Here is an 18596-nt window from a genome sequence, read left to right as displayed (position 1 = left end):
TTAAATAAACGGTTGAAATTACTCGGTATTTTTTTTGTTGATAGCAGTAATGTAAAAGAAGGTAACGTATTATCATTTTACTCCTAGTACAAAAATTGAAATTTTGGTTTCAATTTTTTGTTTGTTTTTAACGTTTTTTTAAACCGATCAACAGATCATATTTGAACTATTACTCTTTTTGATACTATTTAGACAATTTTGATATTTTTGCTACCAACGAAATCAGCCTAATATTAATTATTCTAGCACTTATGCATTAATCAAGAGTTATCTTTTTTATCTCATCACTCTGCGCATGGTTTTGGTAGATTTTGTTAATTAGTAAATTTGGATTAATTAAAATTTGGCAATTGGTAAGAAAAACGAAAACAGCGAAATAATATGAAATTTACCGATGACGCCAATCCGCATATGAATTCAAATCATAAGAACGTATATTTCACGAATAGGAATAAATTCTTTGGAATTTGAATATGTATCAAACACAGTGCTATAAAACTTCAATCAGTTCAATTGACATCGAATGTGTGCACACACTGATGATCACTCTACTGCAGTGAACTTCGCATTCTATCACACAACCTTCGCTGTCACACCGAATGGGCATCATCTCGTCCTTCATTCGTTTCTCTTTCTACCGAAGCTCAGTTTAACCATTGTCAGTTTAATTCAATGACAGAGCAGCCTTCAAGTGAGGTTCATGTAAACATTCGAATTGATTCAAGATAATGGATTAAAGGTAAACCAGTCATGATAACTGAAATATCAAGTACAAAATAAACATAAATTAATTGTTCGCTAATTCAGTTTTCATTTTTAATATTTCGAAACACATCTCAATACATTTCAAACAGTCGAAATTATCGATTTTAACTTGTTGATGATAACGATTTATTGTTTTTAGTTGGTGTGACGTAAAGCCACCATAACTACGTTCAGGTTTTGCAATGACTGAGCGGAAACATTTGTTGGAGAAGCCAAATGAATGAAAAACTAACAGAAAAGATGAATTATTGAAAAAAGATACGCTCAGAGACAGGACTCGAACCAGCGTTCTTATGCATTCCGTGCATACGCGCTACCATTTCGCCACTCTGAATCTTGTTATAGTCACTCTAAAACGTCAGTCTGACATGGTAGAACGTATATCGAACATGGTCTACATCCTGGCCGTCACCCGACCTATACCTTAACAGTTCGGCTGAAAAGTTCGTATCGTTTAATAGAAACACACATTTTTTTGCCAAAATTCGTTTTTATTATTCAACATAATTGCCATCAGAGGCGATACAGCGATTATAGCGATCTTCTAACTTTTCGATACCATTTTTGTAGTACGATTTGTCCTTTGCCTCAAAATAGGCCTCAGTTTCAGCGATTACCTCTTCATTGCTTCTAAATTTTTTACCAGCGAGCATTCTCTTGAGGTCTGAGAACAGGAAAAAGTCACTGGGGGCCAAATCTGGAAAATACGGTGGATGAGGGAGCAGTTCGCAGCCCAATTCGTTTAATTTCAGCATGGTTTTCATCGACTTGTGACACGGTGCATTGTCTTGATGAAACAAAACTTTTTTCTTCTTCAAATGAGGCCGTTTTTTTTTAAATTCCGTCCTTCAAACGCTCTAATAACGCTATATAATAGTCACTGTTGATGATTTTTCCCTTTTCAAGGTAGTCGATGAAAATTATTCCATGCGAATCCCAAAATACTGACGCCATAACCTTACCGGCCGATTGTTGAGTCTTTCCACGCTTTGGGTTCGGTTCATCGCGTGCAGTCCACTCAGATGACTGTCGATTGGACTCCGGAGGGAAGTGATGGAGCCATGTTTCGTCCATTATTATATATCGACGAAAAAAATCGGTTTTATTTCGATATAACAGCTCCAAACACTGCTCAGAATCATCAATTCGTTGTTGTTTTTTATCGATTGTGAGCTCACGCGGCACCCATTTTGCACAAAGCTTACTCATATCCAAATATTTGTGAATAATATGTCCAACACGTTCCTTTGATATCTTTAGGGTGTCAGCTATCTCGATCAACTTCACTTTACGGTCATTGAATATCATTTTGTGGATTATTTTCACGTTTTCATCGGTAACAGCCTCTTTTGGACGTCCACTGCGTTCATCGTCTTCGGTGCTCATATGACCAGTACGAAATTTTACAAACCACTTACGAATTGTTGCTTCGCCCGGTGCGGAGTATGGATAACACTCATCAAGCCATTTTTTGGTATCGGCGACACTTTTTTTCATCTAAAAGTAGTGTTTCATCAACACACGAAATTCCTTTTTTTTCCATTTTTTTCACAATAACAAAAGTAGCTTCACTCAAAATGCAATATCTCACAAACTAATAATCAGACAGCTGTCAAATTTATACACGTATCTTTTGAAGGTTGGTACTAACTGAAAATGGTATGGATTTAATTCTAGTGGCGCCCTCTCATAGAAACGATACGAACTTTTCAGCCGATCTGTTACATCCAAACATCTTCTCTGTCCATCAAACACTAGTCTTCTCGCTTTATACCTATTTTTTCGCTCAAGCATTGAGTAGGAGAGTGTATTTATAATCGCATGTCACCTTGTTGATGATAATTAAAAACTCAAAAAAGAACCGCCACCCTCTATTTATCATTATGGTCGGAGAGAGTTCTGTGTTATCGAGTTGGTGTTTATGCCTATTCATTCGCACTTGCTCACTTCCCACAGCGAAGACAAGGAAGACAATGGAACAGGTAGACTACTTGGCACTATCAACTGAGCAAGCGAAAATTCAAGTGATTAGGTACGCTTATTCAATTGACAAGGAATTCTGGCAACTTCGGCAACAAAAGTTAAATGAATGAGAAAGCATATACTGACATTCAATGGCCATAAATTTCACTGAGGTCTCTTTTTACGCGGGGGATATATACAGCGTAATAAACCGCGTAGCTTCGGAAATCCGCGTGAAAAAAAAAACGCATAAAAAAACTCAGAACTAAAGAAATAATTTTTTGAATCAAAATATCTTAGAAATGCATGAAACGTCCTGATCTGGTGTAATCTGAATTTTTTTTTGTGAAACTCGACTTTGGGACTTTGGGAGAAAAATTTTGAGAATTCCAAAATCGAACATTTTTATGTTGATGCCGAATGTCTTAGAAATGCCTGAAACGTCGAGATCTGGTGTATTCTGAACATTTGTTTTTTGAAAAAAATCGAAAATCGAAAAAGTGTCAATGAGTTGACTTAAAAAAATTCGGGATATCACCAGATCTCAAAGTTTCATGCATTTCAAAGATAAAACAAGAAAACCGTGTAACTTCGGAAATACGCGTTACAAAAGCCGCGTAACATCGGAAATCCACGTAAAAAGAAACCGCGTAGAAAAAATGTAATAATATTCGATTGAAATGAAGTTTTACCGCTCTGATTACGAGAGCAAACATCAGAAATCCAGTTCTTTTGATTTGCAAGAAAAACGAAAACAGCGAGGCATGTTTAAATCATATGAATTCGATTACACAGCAAAAATTATGAAATTAACCGATGACGCAAATTCGCATTTGACACAATTCATAAGAACGTAATTCGAAGAAAGATTAAATTTTTTAAGAATGATTTAAATACGCATTGAACATACCCAGCATATCAAGAAGATGTGTGCATTTACTTGTTCTAACATAAAAAAATATGCCAGAATTCATTGAATGTTTGTTAGATCTACTGTAAAAATGAATGATTTTTGACACTCGTATATTTTAGTCTCAGAAGACGTTAATCTACACGATTTTTTCTAGGTGTGTACACACTAAAAGGAGCGTTGCGATTCACTTACATTCATGTAAAGATAAGTCATACAATTAACTTTACAGTTTATTTAGCTGAAACTTACATCGATACAGACCCAAAATTAATTGTTACATTTGAATAGATGTAATATTGTGTTATCACCGAAGAAATTACGACACGCTTGAATTAACGTCAAGCGTAAATTTAATTTTTTCTACGAGTGTAGTTATGATTTTTAGTTTTTGAATTACCTTATTACTATCTTCTTCTCTGTGTAGTCTTATGTGTACAATCCATTTCTTATCGAAAATGTAGAATTAAAAACAAGATCAAAATTGTTCAAAGCTTCAATAACTCAATAGTGGGACTGACATACAAAGAAAATATGAACATTTATAGGTTTTTTAGTTTGTGCAAAAAGTACATATTTCGTTTCGAGTTCTTCGCATTTTACCTTCGGCTCATCAGTACTTAAAGCAGTTCAAATTGAACCGCCATCTCCGCCTAACAGTTCAATTTGAACCGCTAAGCACACTCTTAGAAAAAATGAAATTTACACTTGACGTAAATTCAGGTATGCCGTAATTTCTTCGGCTATGACACAATATTACATCTACTAACATGTAAACATAAATTTTGCGTCTGTATCGATGTAAGCTTTAGCTAAATCAACTGTGAAGTTAATGATATGACTTATGCTTTGTATTGAGAATGTTAGTAAATCGCGACGCTTCTTTTATGTGCATCTATAAAGATGTAACATTTTCTAAGTGTGCAGACCCAAAGTTCACACAATTTATGTGCCACTTTAATAATATTCCACTAAGTTCCACTCTTTGGGCCATTTTAGAGAGCAAAGTCCGAACTAAAAGATACACCAGTCTCGAGGCGCTGAAAAAAGTTATTGTCCGCGAGTGGGCCAAAATACCTGCAAGTGACATTCGGCCAAACGAAGCAACTCCTTCGCTCTCTCAAGTAATCAAGTCAAGCCAAAAGGTGGTCATATCGAGCAAAAGTGAATTGATTCTGAATTTTGTATTATTTTTACACATTTTGTACTTTGAATTAAGTAAAAGTAATTTTCCAAACTGAATTTATGGCCTTTTTAATTGGTTACACTTCGAGTGCCGGACCCTGTATACCATTCAATCGGTTCATGCACACTACGTTAAAGTTATGTAAATGTGCGTCACGATAGATGCACATAAAAGATGTGTCGTAGTTAACTTAAATTGACGAAAGCATGTAAAAATGAATGATGTCATTTACTTCACAGCTTGTTTAGCTGATTTTAACATCAAAGAAACACGACATTTATGAACTGAAACTGACCCAGGATAGTTTCATCAAACACTTGCAAGGAAACTGTGTTGGTTTCGTAATTAAAAACGGGGATTTGAGAAAAACTGGTATAGAAATCAGGTACGAAACTGACTCGATTTTCAGTTCAACAATGTTGGAACTAGATTCAAAACTATCTTCAAACAAACGGTTTGACAGCAGTTTTTACCCTAACTGCTGTCAAACCGTTTGTTGGATTAGGTTTGGCAACAATCGAAAACGACATTAGTTTCATGCTCAAAAAAGCAGTATTATGTCACCCAAAAAATACGGCACGCTTGGATTTACACGTTGTGTGAGTATTTGTTTTGAGCGCTGTACTGGTGTACACTCTTAGAAAAAAAGAAACTTACACTTGACGTAATTTCTCAGGTGTTGTCCAAATATTAGATCTATTAGCATGTAAAAAGATTTTTGTGTCTATTCCGAAGTCAACTTCAGCTATATTAGCCGTAGAGTGAATGATATGACTCATTTGTACATGTTTTTGAATTGTAAATTTAAGTGAATTGCGACGCTCCCTTCATGTGCATCTATAAAGACGTAAATTTACACGATTTTTTCAAAGTCTGAAGTGTATCACTATACTCGCTACAATTGGAATGTAGTCAATGCATCCTTTTCTACCCTACACCGGCTGTAAGAACTCGGATAAAAATATTTTGTTAATTTACATCTATTTTCATGCAATTGTTAAAAGTTAAAAATTTTAAACAGGCATTTCATTAGTAGAGTCATTATGCTATTTTGCGGATTACTCAGCTTCCAATCAACGAATTGTGATAAAACCGAATACAATAACTTGTTTTCTTACTAAGAAGTAATGCCGTACAATAAATAGATTGATAATTGCGTGTTACTGCTGTTATAGTAACGCGAAAAGTCAAAGCGAATGCATCTATTTTAGCTTATTCCTAAAGTGGTAGCCAGTATTATTCATTGAAAAATCCATGTATTCTGATAAATTTTTACATCGATGATGGTCTTCAATCAAATTTACAATTCAACCACTCTCTATTTCAAATTAGTATTGATTCACATGTCGTATTAAATTCATTATTTTTACCTGTGAATGTAGAGATCGGAAAATCTCGATGTGTTTATTGTACGCAGAAAAAGAAGAAATGAAATTTACGCATGACGTAAATTCAAGCATGCCATAATTTATTCTGGTACACAATATAACATCCATCATGTAAAAATAATTTTTGTGTCTGTATCGATAAAAACTTCAGCTAAATTAATTTTGAAGTTAACGATATGACTTGTAAATATAATTGAATTATGACACTCCTATTATGTGCATCTAGATGTAAATGTACACGATTTTTTTCTAAGTGTGTATGTAATGTACATCACACACTTGGAAAAGTTTACATCTTGATAGATGCACAATTCAAAGCATGTAAAGTTAAGTCATAACATTAACTTCACAGTTCATTTAGTTGAAGCTTACATCGATACAGAAGCAAAATTTATTTTTACCTGCTAGTATATGTAATATTGTGTCATCGCCGAAGAAATTACGGCATGCTTGAATTTACGTCAAGCGTAAATTTCATTTTTTTCTAAGAGGGCAGTTGAATCAAAAATATGATTTAAAATCATGATCTCTGAAAAATTAAATTGAAATGCATCGATGTTTCAATGAACAAAACTATATATTTCGAAAAAAAAGCTGCTTATTATTGCTTCCAAAGTGTATAGAAAAATGACGAACTGTAAAGTAACTTTCCATTCAATTGCCTGCTCCAAATACGTGCATGAAAATTGATGTAAATGCACAAACATGATTATTGGTTGAGGTCAGTAAATTACGCAAAAGGAGAGGAATCTGCTCACTTTTTTTTTACCAAACTGCATCTATTTGTAGATCTTGACGATAGTCGACTTAAAGAAATATAAAATACCACGTTGGTCCCAGAAGTTTCAGAAAAAAATCAGAAACCGCACTCTCTGTGATTTTTCGGAGATGGCTGGAGGATCATTATAAGCTTGTATTCAAATCAAAGGTACAAATAGCCATCTCATTAAAAGAGTCATCATGTTATTTTGTCGATTTACTCAATTTATTCGACTTTCAATCAACGAATTGTGATAAAACCGAATACAATAACTTTGCTTTGGTACTAAGAAGCAATACCGCTTAAAAAATAGATTGATAATTGTGTGCTACTGCTGTTATAGTAACGCGAAAACTCAAAGCGAATGCATATATTTTCAGCTTATTCCTAAAGTCAACTAGTCAACCGTCACCCTAGTATAGTTATACTGCTATTGAAATTTATTAAAATCCGACTGTGGGCTTCGGAGTATCGGGTTGGCTATAAAACTCCCATCTGATTTTCTTTGGTTTCCAATAACCGGTTCCAGATTTTTTTGGGAGTGGTAGCCCAAAGAGTGAGAAGTGGAACCTGCATCGATTTCACAAAGCTATCTCATAAACTGCCGATGAATTTTGTTTCGTTCCTTCATCCGATTTAGAAATTACGGATTGTTGAGTGCGATTGTGTGATCCCATTCGAGACATAACGCAAAAAGGGGATTCTTACTTTTACGTAGCTTGTATCTTTCACAATTTTCCTGATATTTCAACCATTTACTTGCCTTCTCAACGGGCGCACAGTGATGCCTCTCCATACAAAAAATTTTTGTATAAAATATCCCTTAGTATTCGATAGCTACCTGTTCAATAGCTTCCTGCCAATATATTTAGATAGCCTTATATGTTGCACCTGGATATTATATAAAGCTGTACTCGATTCACCTTAAGCGAGATTATCTATCTTTCCAAAATATATTTATTTAAATATGGGTTTTCGAATAATTTGTGTTTTTTTATATCAAATATGAACTTTGCGTAGTTGGTTAACGTTTCGAAAGTTTATTTCATCATCTTCAGGATGGAATCAACAAAAATATTCTTCGTTAAGTAGGGTATGGTACCTTGAAATGGTATTTGTGGATTGGCGTGAAGTTTTGAAGTCATCGATTGAATCTTTTGGTAATAGCGTCACATGTTACAATGAATGTGTTTTTCAAGAATTCTTATGGAAGTAAGAGATAGTGAAAATATATCACATCACAAACAGTTGCTAAAACCTAGTAGAATTCTTTCGATTACTGTGGTAGCGTAGAATAATGAAAAAAAAAACACAAACTTTTGATGTCCAATGAAGAAATTAATGGAATCCACAGGTATATTCTGTCATAATTGAAAGAGTGAAAGAGAGAGAGAGAGTGAATAAAGAAAAACTATCATTTGAACTTAGGATATTTTCTAATGTTCATCGAGAATTGTCAGTTTATTTTGACGAAACATGAAGGGCATTAAGGTCTAAAGCCAGTGTGTTTTAGGGTGGTTTAGAGGACTATTTTGACGCTTTAAATCTGATTTTCTCAAAAACGGTGACAAATATAAAAAAAACAACTGACAACCTTTCAGAAAATTAGTTCAGATTATTCTGTGAAAATTTCAGAATGATTTGTTGACTTTAGCGGTCGGGAAAGTCTTTTTTTCTGTAGGAAGAATTGCATAGCTGAAAACGGCAACTTTCAACTTGCTCATTGAATATCTCGCATTCAAAAGCATGGATCAAAAATCTATCCTGACAATGTCTAAATAATTTAATTTAGATGCGATTAGTGCATAACAACGTATATGTTGTCGCGATAAAAATGAAGCCTATTATGGCGACTTAAATGAGCTAAGGTTCATACTTGACTGTTAAGTAAAATTGCCTTACGAGGGTTTAAACAGTCCTAATGATATGTAAAAAAATGAAATTTGTGTGACGATAAAGAACTTAACAATGCCCTCTGTGCTAGAGAAGAAATTTATAACATTCTACTTTACCGATCACGAGCAATGAAGATAACGCTCGTTTGAAACCGGTTTTTTTCAGTTAATTTGGATTCAGAAATTGCTAAACATAATTTCGATCCAGGGCAGCTAGTTTTATATAATTTATGGCCGATATCTCAATTAGTAACGAGCAATGCCAATCTTTCCTTGCTTTTCAAGCCATTACCAAGAATTCCACCGACAGAAACAACAGTTTCGAATCCATAAGTGCACAGTTTACATAGAAACTCTGCTCTTGTAAGTATCGAGCTGACTAGCACACAGTGCATTTCGTAATATCGAAAAGAAGGTAGCGGTGCACATCAGCAAGTGAACCTTAAAAAAATCCTGAATATGCTAGTGGTCAGTCAAACTATTTAGTTCTTTCAGCATGTCAGGAAAAAGATTGGACTTCGGTGCAAATGAGTGAACGTCTACTTAGCGGGTCTTGTTGATCCGTGAGGTTGCATTAGTATTTCGACATAATCTGCTAATGTACTGATGAGTCGAAGACGAAACGTAAAAACATGTTTTAATCCACCTAATGGTGTAATGATGCCTTTCTCATATATAATATTATGGTATTCTATTCAAAATGTTTCTTCGATTTTGAAAAAACTACAAGGATCAGCCCCATGGGGTTGTTCGAGCAGTTGATGTGGAACAAGGCAACCAAAATTTCCAATGATTGACATTTTCAATTAATCGTCACACTTTTGAATCCGAAAATGCACAAGAGTCTGCTTAGATTGATCCTTATTAGGAATCAACACCGAACACGCGAACCCAGAATATAGACTCTGTTTATCGTGATTTGTATTTGTTTCGTAGCCGACGAAATTACATCAATAGCCCAAATGTATACAATTAAATGTTTGTACATGCTTGCGATACGGATATCGATATTTAAGCTTCTCTTTACCAAGCTTGTGTTCAAGTTTTGTATGCAAGCAGTTATTTTTATAGCGTTTCTCTACCATTACTACCATTTTGCGATTTCGGTTGAAGCGATAAAATATTTCTCATTATCAATCGATGACATCTTATATAAATTAGAAATTAGTCTTATGCACTCAAAATTTACCCTGGGGTAGTTGTCAATTTCTCAGGCGAAACGACATAATAAACATAATAATACGCATAAGACTAAAACGTTAGCTATAATTTCGCTTCTATTTGTAGATTCGAGTGCTTCCAACAGCTTTGCTTTTGCTTCGATTGACCAATCAGAGCGCTGCTTTCCCTTTGATATAACGCTTACTCCTTCAAAACCGTCGACTATGGCAGGGAAATCCAGTATGCCGGAGATTTTTTGCAGCCAAAATAGGACACTGCTTGCTATTAATAAACATTTCAATGATATAAAATTAAAAATACATGGCTATGAACATTCAAATCGATACGTAGAAATATTTCCAATCAAATGGTGACATAATATTAATGATTGATACAAAATTGACTTAGCTGTAATTGTTCAAAACCTGACCACATTTCTACTTGTATTTTTTTTGAGTTTCTAGTTTGCACCACTATATAGAAAACAAAGATGTTTTCCACATTAAAAAAAAAACAAGGGATTGTTTGTGCATTAACTATTATAAAATGCAGAATGAAACAGGGCTTTGCTCGCATAGGTCATCCTTAAGAAAACGAAGTGGGTTCACTATTATATGTACTTCCGGCACCGGACCACGAGAACCGATATAATCGATGTTGGTTCGTACGGCCACCAACTAACATGACGTACAAACTCAACTAGTTTCTATTCAAATTTTGATGATTTTATACAATTTTGCCATCGTACTCTAAATGACTATTTAAATTTTTGTTGTATCCGAAAATATGCAGTAATTTTTGGTAGAATTATAAGACCTTTTATTTAACCCTTAGATTTGGAATAACGGTTTTTGAGACCTGTTTACAACATTTTTTACGGTTTTTGTTTTGCCAATTTAAGTGACGGTGTACAATATTTAACACACTTTACCCGATAAGTTTGGAATCGGAAGACGGTCCCAGATGAAATTCAGGAATTCCGTATTGGACCGTGAGACCTTTCATTTGAATCTAAGTTTGTGGAAATCGGTCAAACCATCGCTGAGAAAAGTTAGTGAGATTTATTTTGGAATATATGACGACTATTTCCGGTACTTCCGAAACCGGAGACCGGGAACCAGGATAGCCAGCCAGTTTCCTACTGATAATGGCTATTGATTTGTGTCGTTTTGAGACCAGTTTTGAAATTTTTTGTTTCGCCAGTGTACAATATTCAACACACTTTACCCTATAACTTCGGAACCGGAAGTCGGATCCGGATGAAATTCAGGAATTCTGTATGAGACCATGAGACTTTTCATGTAAATCTAATTTTGTCAAAATCGGTTGAGCCATCTCCGATAAAACCTGGTGAGATTATTTGATACACACACATTTTAAATCTGAACTAGAATCGTACTAATCGTTGAATTAGATGCCAAGGGATTCGATTCAAACACAAATATCTTCCACATTGGCACGCATTTCCGTGAGCACATCTTCAACTTCATTCCTATCAGACATTCCCTCGGTGCACATCATTTCAAACAAAATTTGAATTTATGATGATCGATTGACTAAAATCGATTGAACGTTTTCGGCAAGGTTTGTTATTCGATTTTCCTTACGAGTGCGTGCGCGTGTGTGTGTGGCGTGATAAAATCGCGTTAATGTGCTCGGCAATGATCTCAGCACGTTCATCGAATTCACATCCGTGCAGTACATAAAGCTGGCCCTACCTTTAACGGCTTTCTTACACTTCAGACACACGCGAAAGGAAGCTCGTTTACCACAATTTCGCATATTCTACTTTCTACCGGATGGCAGCCACTGTTGCTTCAAGCACAATTCTGTAGACGCTGTTTGTGCGTGTGAATAAAGTTACGAGCAAGTGATAATTCAGCCTTCGTTTCAGAAAGCAATCTCACCGAATATGGAAAGCTATTTAGGAGAAGCAACACGAAGACGGAAAAACCTTCTCCAGGCCATTGGTGCGAATCGCAGTCGAATGACAAGAAAAAACACACTGCAATGCGAAACAGGCATCGCAACTAGTACTGCTACATGGCCAACGATGATTACTTTGAACGTATTTCCATGTTCTATCTTTACACCATATGCGGTCGTTAATAACAAACCGATGATGGGTACCGAACGGAAGAAGCCTCCGGGCCTCTCCGGTTTCCTTCATCGGCCGGTTTGCAAGATACCGACAGTTTGCAAGGACATGCAAAGTAAGCAGTTCTATCAAGTGGGCTTCTCTTCCACCGATTGAACGGAAATGTAATGTTCCAAGTGTCGATTCGATCACACGTCAATTTCCGTTTCCGATGGATTTTAATTCCATGTCAATGACAAATGGCACACGTGCCAGGAAGTGGTTGGAATGTGCGGTGAGAAAGCAAGATTCGTCATCCGTTTCTCGAGTATCGCAGCAGATTTTGCCGGTAAAAAAATTTCTGTCACACTGCAATATGTTTCCAGTCGTGGAATGAGACTTTTATTGGCTTACAATTTCGATTATGAGAAATTACAATCAGTGTAATTTTCCAAACTCCTATTTGACGTTCCCATTCAAATCGATGTCATTAAGAATTAATTTAAGCCGCTATGCGAAAACGAATCAAAATGAAAATATTGATGTGCATTGCTCACAAAGCAGTTACATGTTGGTCAGAATTCGTAAAATCGTCCAGAATATTGAATCCATAACATTTTGACTATAAAATTGACGGACAATCGTTTCAAAGAGTTGATCGTGTTAATGACATAGGTATTTTTTGGGATTCTAAACTCACTTTTAAGGATCAAGAGTAAACCAAGTTAACTTGTGTTGCTAATTTGTGTATTACGTACATTTTATTTGGTACGTATGTCATAGATCTGTGTATTCATATATGCAGTGCACCGAGTTTATCAAAGTGGGTTGCACGGTTGAGATTCAAACAATCTTTTTTCGCAATAATTTATTCTCAAATGAATGTTAAGCCTGACATCTTGGATAAAATATCAGTTTTGATCAATTTTTCACCAACGTTTGATAGAAAATTGCTTACATTCTATGAATGTAGATTTAAATTCCCTAATAAAAAAGTTAGCTACACTGCTTCAATGTATTTGTATTAGATTGCGCTACACAAAATAAATAAAACTAAATATTTTTTGTTGCAAAAGCAGTTTGCCGGAAAAATAAATAGTTTTACGACAACATTCCATATCCATTGCCTTTCGCGTGTTAAACTCAAGGTTCCTTTTTTGCCGGATTACTAATAGAAGGTACGTAAACCTTTATATCGCAATAATTTCTGGAAATCCATATAGGATTGTGTTTGTTGCTAATCAAATGTGTCAGTGGAAGTAAGCTGAAACTGAAATAATTTTTCTCGGGCAGTTTTAAAGAAAACGGAAGAGTTTTAGACTAAGATTTTAGCTTTTCTTGAATAACAATTTCAAGCAGTATGAACCGATTGGTTTATTTTACAACCATATGGAAAATTTATTGAGTAAAATCAGGAAAAGAAGCACCGGAATTTGTTTTTACGCACACATTGTTGGCATTACTCATACGCTTGCAAAGAGTCTTGCTCCTTAATAATCGTTCCTCATTCATTAGAATAGCGGCTGCAAGAGCGAATTTCTCTCGATGGGTGATCCTCTCTGAAGCAACAAACAGTTGATAATTGCGATAGAATCATTTTACTATTGCCGCTTATTCTAACTATGTGCATATAACCTTTGTATAAGTTCTGTCTATGAAAATGTCTGTGAATGCTCCACACAAGGGTTTTGAAATATTGCAACCTACTGTGAGAATCATCAAGTTGAATCATCGATTAGATTTTCTGCGATAATTGTCAACTTGCGATTCTCTCTTGGGAAATTCCACACAGCACCAATCATTATCAGACTGTAATTTTTTTAAGGGCCATGAAATACTCAGAGTATGAACTGGAGCGAAGAAATGTAGCAAAATTCTCTCACGGTTCATGCATTGAGAGACTCGAGTTCTTGTAGCATCTTCTACCGGATTGAAAATGTTGTATACAATATAGATAGCAATATAGCAGCTTCTGTCAAATTTTCGGCAATCACCAACACTGATTGCTCGCTAATACAGCCCTTCAAAATGCTAGCATAGTTTGGAGTCCGTATCAGTTGGCTTGAAGTTGACGAATTGACCGCGTGCAGAAAAGAAATACTCCCTGGCAAAATCCGCAAGATATCCTGATCGCTTACGCATCTAATTTCGATTTGTGGTAGTACAAAACGTCAGAAAGGACAGTGATAACATGTAGCGAATGTGAATGTGAGTACATCCAAATAACATTTTTTTCATTAATTATGCTTGCTCAAAGCGCGTCACAATAATTAGGCGAAATTTTTATGATTAACAAAAATGAAAAATGTTTCAACCAAAAAAAATTACACGCTTCTCAAAAAATGTGTGATGAATTTGAAATTTGAATCCCTAAAAAGGAAATTAAGAAAATGAGATTATGAAAATAAATCATTCGATTTTAACGATTTGTTTAGATTGGTTAAGGCGTAGAACCGTATTGAGCTAGTTTTACATTTGATCAGTATCTAATGAGGTAAACAGATTTAATGAATGATATGCAAATAAAACTGTGCGATGAAAACCGTAAGAAAGCTACCGCAGAGACGGGACTCGAACCCGTAGCAAGCTCCTATCTGGGGAAATCGTTTAGTCAATTAAGCTACCCTGCATGTGAAACACACGAAAAAACGGACTAATTAAGGGCTGAGCGAGTTGCTATAGAGAAATAACTGCGTGGCGCCCGAGCACAGCTGAGCATACTCGGTTCTTTTGTTTCCACTGCTTTTTCGTGTGTTTCACATGCATGGTCCTTAATTGGCAAAACGATTTCCCCGAATAGGTGCTAACTACGGGTTCGAGTCCAGTCCGTGCGGTAGCTTTTTTTCGGTTTTCATTATATAGTTGTATTCGCGTGTCTTTTTTTCAATCTGTTCTTAAGATGCTGAGCAAGCTTATTTGTTTTTGTTTTTTATTCACTATTTTTAGAAAAATCCGTACCGTAAAATGTACTGTTTTTTCAAAGTCGATGTACTGTATTTTCTTGATTTTTACGCCAAATGTACTGTTTTTCGTTAAAAATTATACGAGCGTTAGTCATAAGTGATAGTGTTATAATCTGCAATTACGGTTAAATCATTTAGTTCCTAACTATTTTCAGTGTCTCTACTTAGAATTAAGCAAAGAGTTAATTGGATTTTCTCATATATATTAATTTGATTTTATAAAATCGATTTTCAATCAGAATAAGTGTCGTCACTAATCTATACGACGTCCAACTTCATGGGTGCCACGACTAGGTGCGGAATGCTAGCGCTGTAGGGAAGGGCACCTAAGCATGGGGTAGATTTACTTTGTGCACCGTTCGTCAAACGAGAGGAAACCGATTTGTTCGGAATTTTGCTCGTGGAAATAATTGTCAACTGTGTTGAAAATTGGAGAAATGGTAACCTTCGGTTCTTTTCAGAATCCAAAGCATGAGATTCCACTTGAAAAGGATAATTGATGATCTAATGAGATTTCACTTGAAAAGGATAATTTATTAGTAGAACCTTGAACCAAAATTTATGTGAATTTTTATAGTGATCTGCCCCCTTGTCGACAGCAATCTTACATCAATATCGCTGTTATGTCTCTAACATTATCTACTACAAGCTTTTTACTATAGGGACTGTCCATAAAAGACGTCACGCCGCAAGGGGGAGGGGGTGTTTCATAAAACGTGACCTTTTGTGACAGAAGGGAGGGGGGTAAGTTTTTGGAATGTGACGTCCAATATTTTAAATGAGCGCATTTTTGAAATACCTGATTATATTACTGGTTTGCCCTATTTCCTGAAAAAATCTCCACAATAAACGTTTACATTCTATAGGAAAATGTGTATTTGTTGATGAAAAAGCTACTTCTTGTAAATTCGGAAATGAGTGTTGCAGGAAATCATTTCTGTTGTGATCAGCGAAAGTGCACGGAGGAGCGAGTAAATTAGCGAAATTAATAAATTTTGCCTAATATGAATAAATAAGAAAAAGATGCCTTCAAACGGTTTAACTTAAGTTATGCACTGACAATTTTTTCAGTAATTTGCTTTTCTAGCATTGATAATAATATATCATCTGCGCCCATCTGCGGTTACAGCGGCCCAAACCATTATCTGTTGCGGGTGCTACCTCCTGGTGGCCAATCGATGACTTAAATTCTCGTATGAACGGTCGGTCAAGTAAACCCTATCGTTTTGAGAGTTTACGAATTGCTCAATTGGAAAAATTTTCTCGTCAGAAAATACAATGTTCGGAAATTGACCGCTTTCGGCCAAACGAAGCAACTCCTTCGCTCTCTCAAGTCAAGATTTTTTTTTCGCGTTCACTTTTGGCAAAATGCTTTCTTGCGCTTGTAAACAATACAACTCCGAACTGTCATTAAGCAAATTTCTAGAGAGCTGATGCCCGTGCGTCAGCTGTGCGAACGGTCTGAAATTGGTTACACTTCGAGTGCCGGACCCTGTACTCTATTTGAAAAAGGGCGGGAGATCAACGATTTCAGACGTAGATCATGTCATGTCTTATCTTGATCATATGTGATTTTCCTCCACCAACATCAAAGCTTATCGAATCATCCAATGATTGAACTTACATAAATCAAGAATCAGTTTAGCTTAAAATCACTACCCATTGTGTGACGGAAGATCAGTACCGATATTGATCGATGTGATTTAAAATTCACTGATCAACTGATCATGAAAAGATTCTCCCGCAGTGATCTTATTTTGATGAGGTTTTGGTCTTTATTTTCTCAGCCCTGTATGCTACACTAAGGAAATATTATTCTTTGCCTAAAACAATAATATATCTGTGTACCCCTAGGAAGAATAAAACAGATGATTTAAATGTTTCATCAATTCCAACCAAATACTTTTGTTAATTTATATAATTGATATTAATAAAATAATTCCGATGATTTTGTAGTTTTAGGGATTCTAATGACAGCATGTAATAAATCGATTTTTCCCTCATATTTGTATGGCTTTTCATACATATTGAGAATGTATTGAGATGAATTTTATTTATTTTGAATTCGTGACATGTGACATAGGGGGGGGGTGGGGGGTCTTTGCTTCTGTGACAATTTGTGACAAAGGGGGGATGGGGAGTCAAAAATCGTCAAAAAAAGCGTGACGTCTTTTATGGACAGCCCCTATAGAGGTTTAACCTTAAGGCCATTCGCCTTTTTGGGCCAGCAAAACTGTCTATCCCTATGTGTGGGTCGGATCCCAATCGACTTTTCGGGGGTTGTTTAAAGAATTTTAAGATCGGTTAAGAAATTTCTGGGATAAATTGAGTGCACTTTTTCTCATAAATTTGAACATATTACCTTATGTTTCCGAAAATGCAAGTCGGATAAAAAACTCAATAGTAGATTTGGGGACCATAAAACCTTTTGTTTGAATCTGAGTTTGTCACCCTGTAACTCCGAAACCGGAAGTCAGATCGAAATAAATTCAATAGCAACCTATAAGACTATAAGACCTTTCATTTGAATCTGAATTTGTGAAAATCGGTCCAGTAATCTCTGAGAAAATTAAGTGACATTATTTGTCCCATACCCACATACATACATTTTGTGATCTCGACGAACTGAGTCGAATGGTGTATGACGCTCGGCCTTTCGAATCTCAGTTGTAAAGTCGGTTTTCATAGCGATTGCATTCAGTATGAGAAAGGCAAAAATACTAAATTTTCAGAAAATTTAGTCAATTTAGCATTGGCATTGTCAACCACAAAACTCCAATTTTATTGTATTTACGAATTTTATTCTTGAAACTATTGACATTTCTAGATAACATTTATAAAAATTGAAAAAAACGCTCCAGTTTGCAAACAAAAAAATCTAATCGCTTGATTCGCTGTAGCATAAATATGGTCACCCTAGTTGCAAATTTAAAGAACGGGTTGTACCAAATATAACGAATTTCTTAGAGGTCGTACATCTTTTTCTCATGGAATTGTTGATGTATAGTTTTATCTTCTCAAGTCGATGCGAAGAAATAGGTAAAATTCAAGAAATAGGTAAAATTATATGAGTTGGTAATGTTCAAACCCCGACGACTGTTTGTACGGTATTATTTTCCGTATTTTGAAATCGAATTTCGGTAAAGAAAAACACGTAGTCCTACGTCAAAAATGATACACTTTTATATGGGGATGAAAATCATCGTTATGAAATTTCTTTTAAATGCATTTGCCAATCGTATGCTTGAGAAAATAGATACCTGTCACCCTTTTAAATTACGATTTTTACGAGCTATGCTCTATTTGAAAGTAAACAACTTATTTTCATTGATCTCAGAATGTAACAGATCGGCTGAAAAGTTCGTATCGTTTCTATGAGAGGGCGCCACTAGAATTAAATCCATACCATTTTCAGTTAGTACCAACCTTCAAAAGATACGTGTATAAATTTGACAGCTGTCTGATTATTAGTTTGTGAGATATTGCATTTTGATTGAAGCTACTTTTGTTATTGTGAAAAAAAATAGAA

The 18596-nt window shown here is 35.4% G+C and overlaps 1 protein-coding gene across 1 annotated transcript in view; it reads right to left on the bottom strand.

Moving 5' to 3' along the window:
- LOC131425424 (dopamine receptor 2) overlaps nt 1–18596 on the bottom strand; it is a 330562-nt gene that overhangs the window by 209684 nt on the left and 102282 nt on the right. The gene's annotated exons all lie outside the window — the stretch shown is intronic.

The sequence above is a fragment of the Malaya genurostris genome, chromosome 1 (assembly GCF_030247185.1).
Source record: "Malaya genurostris strain Urasoe2022 chromosome 1, Malgen_1.1, whole genome shotgun sequence".
Taxonomy (NCBI): Eukaryota; Metazoa; Arthropoda; class Insecta; order Diptera; family Culicidae; genus Malaya; species Malaya genurostris.
This window is presented reverse-complemented; position numbering and strand designations above follow the sequence as displayed.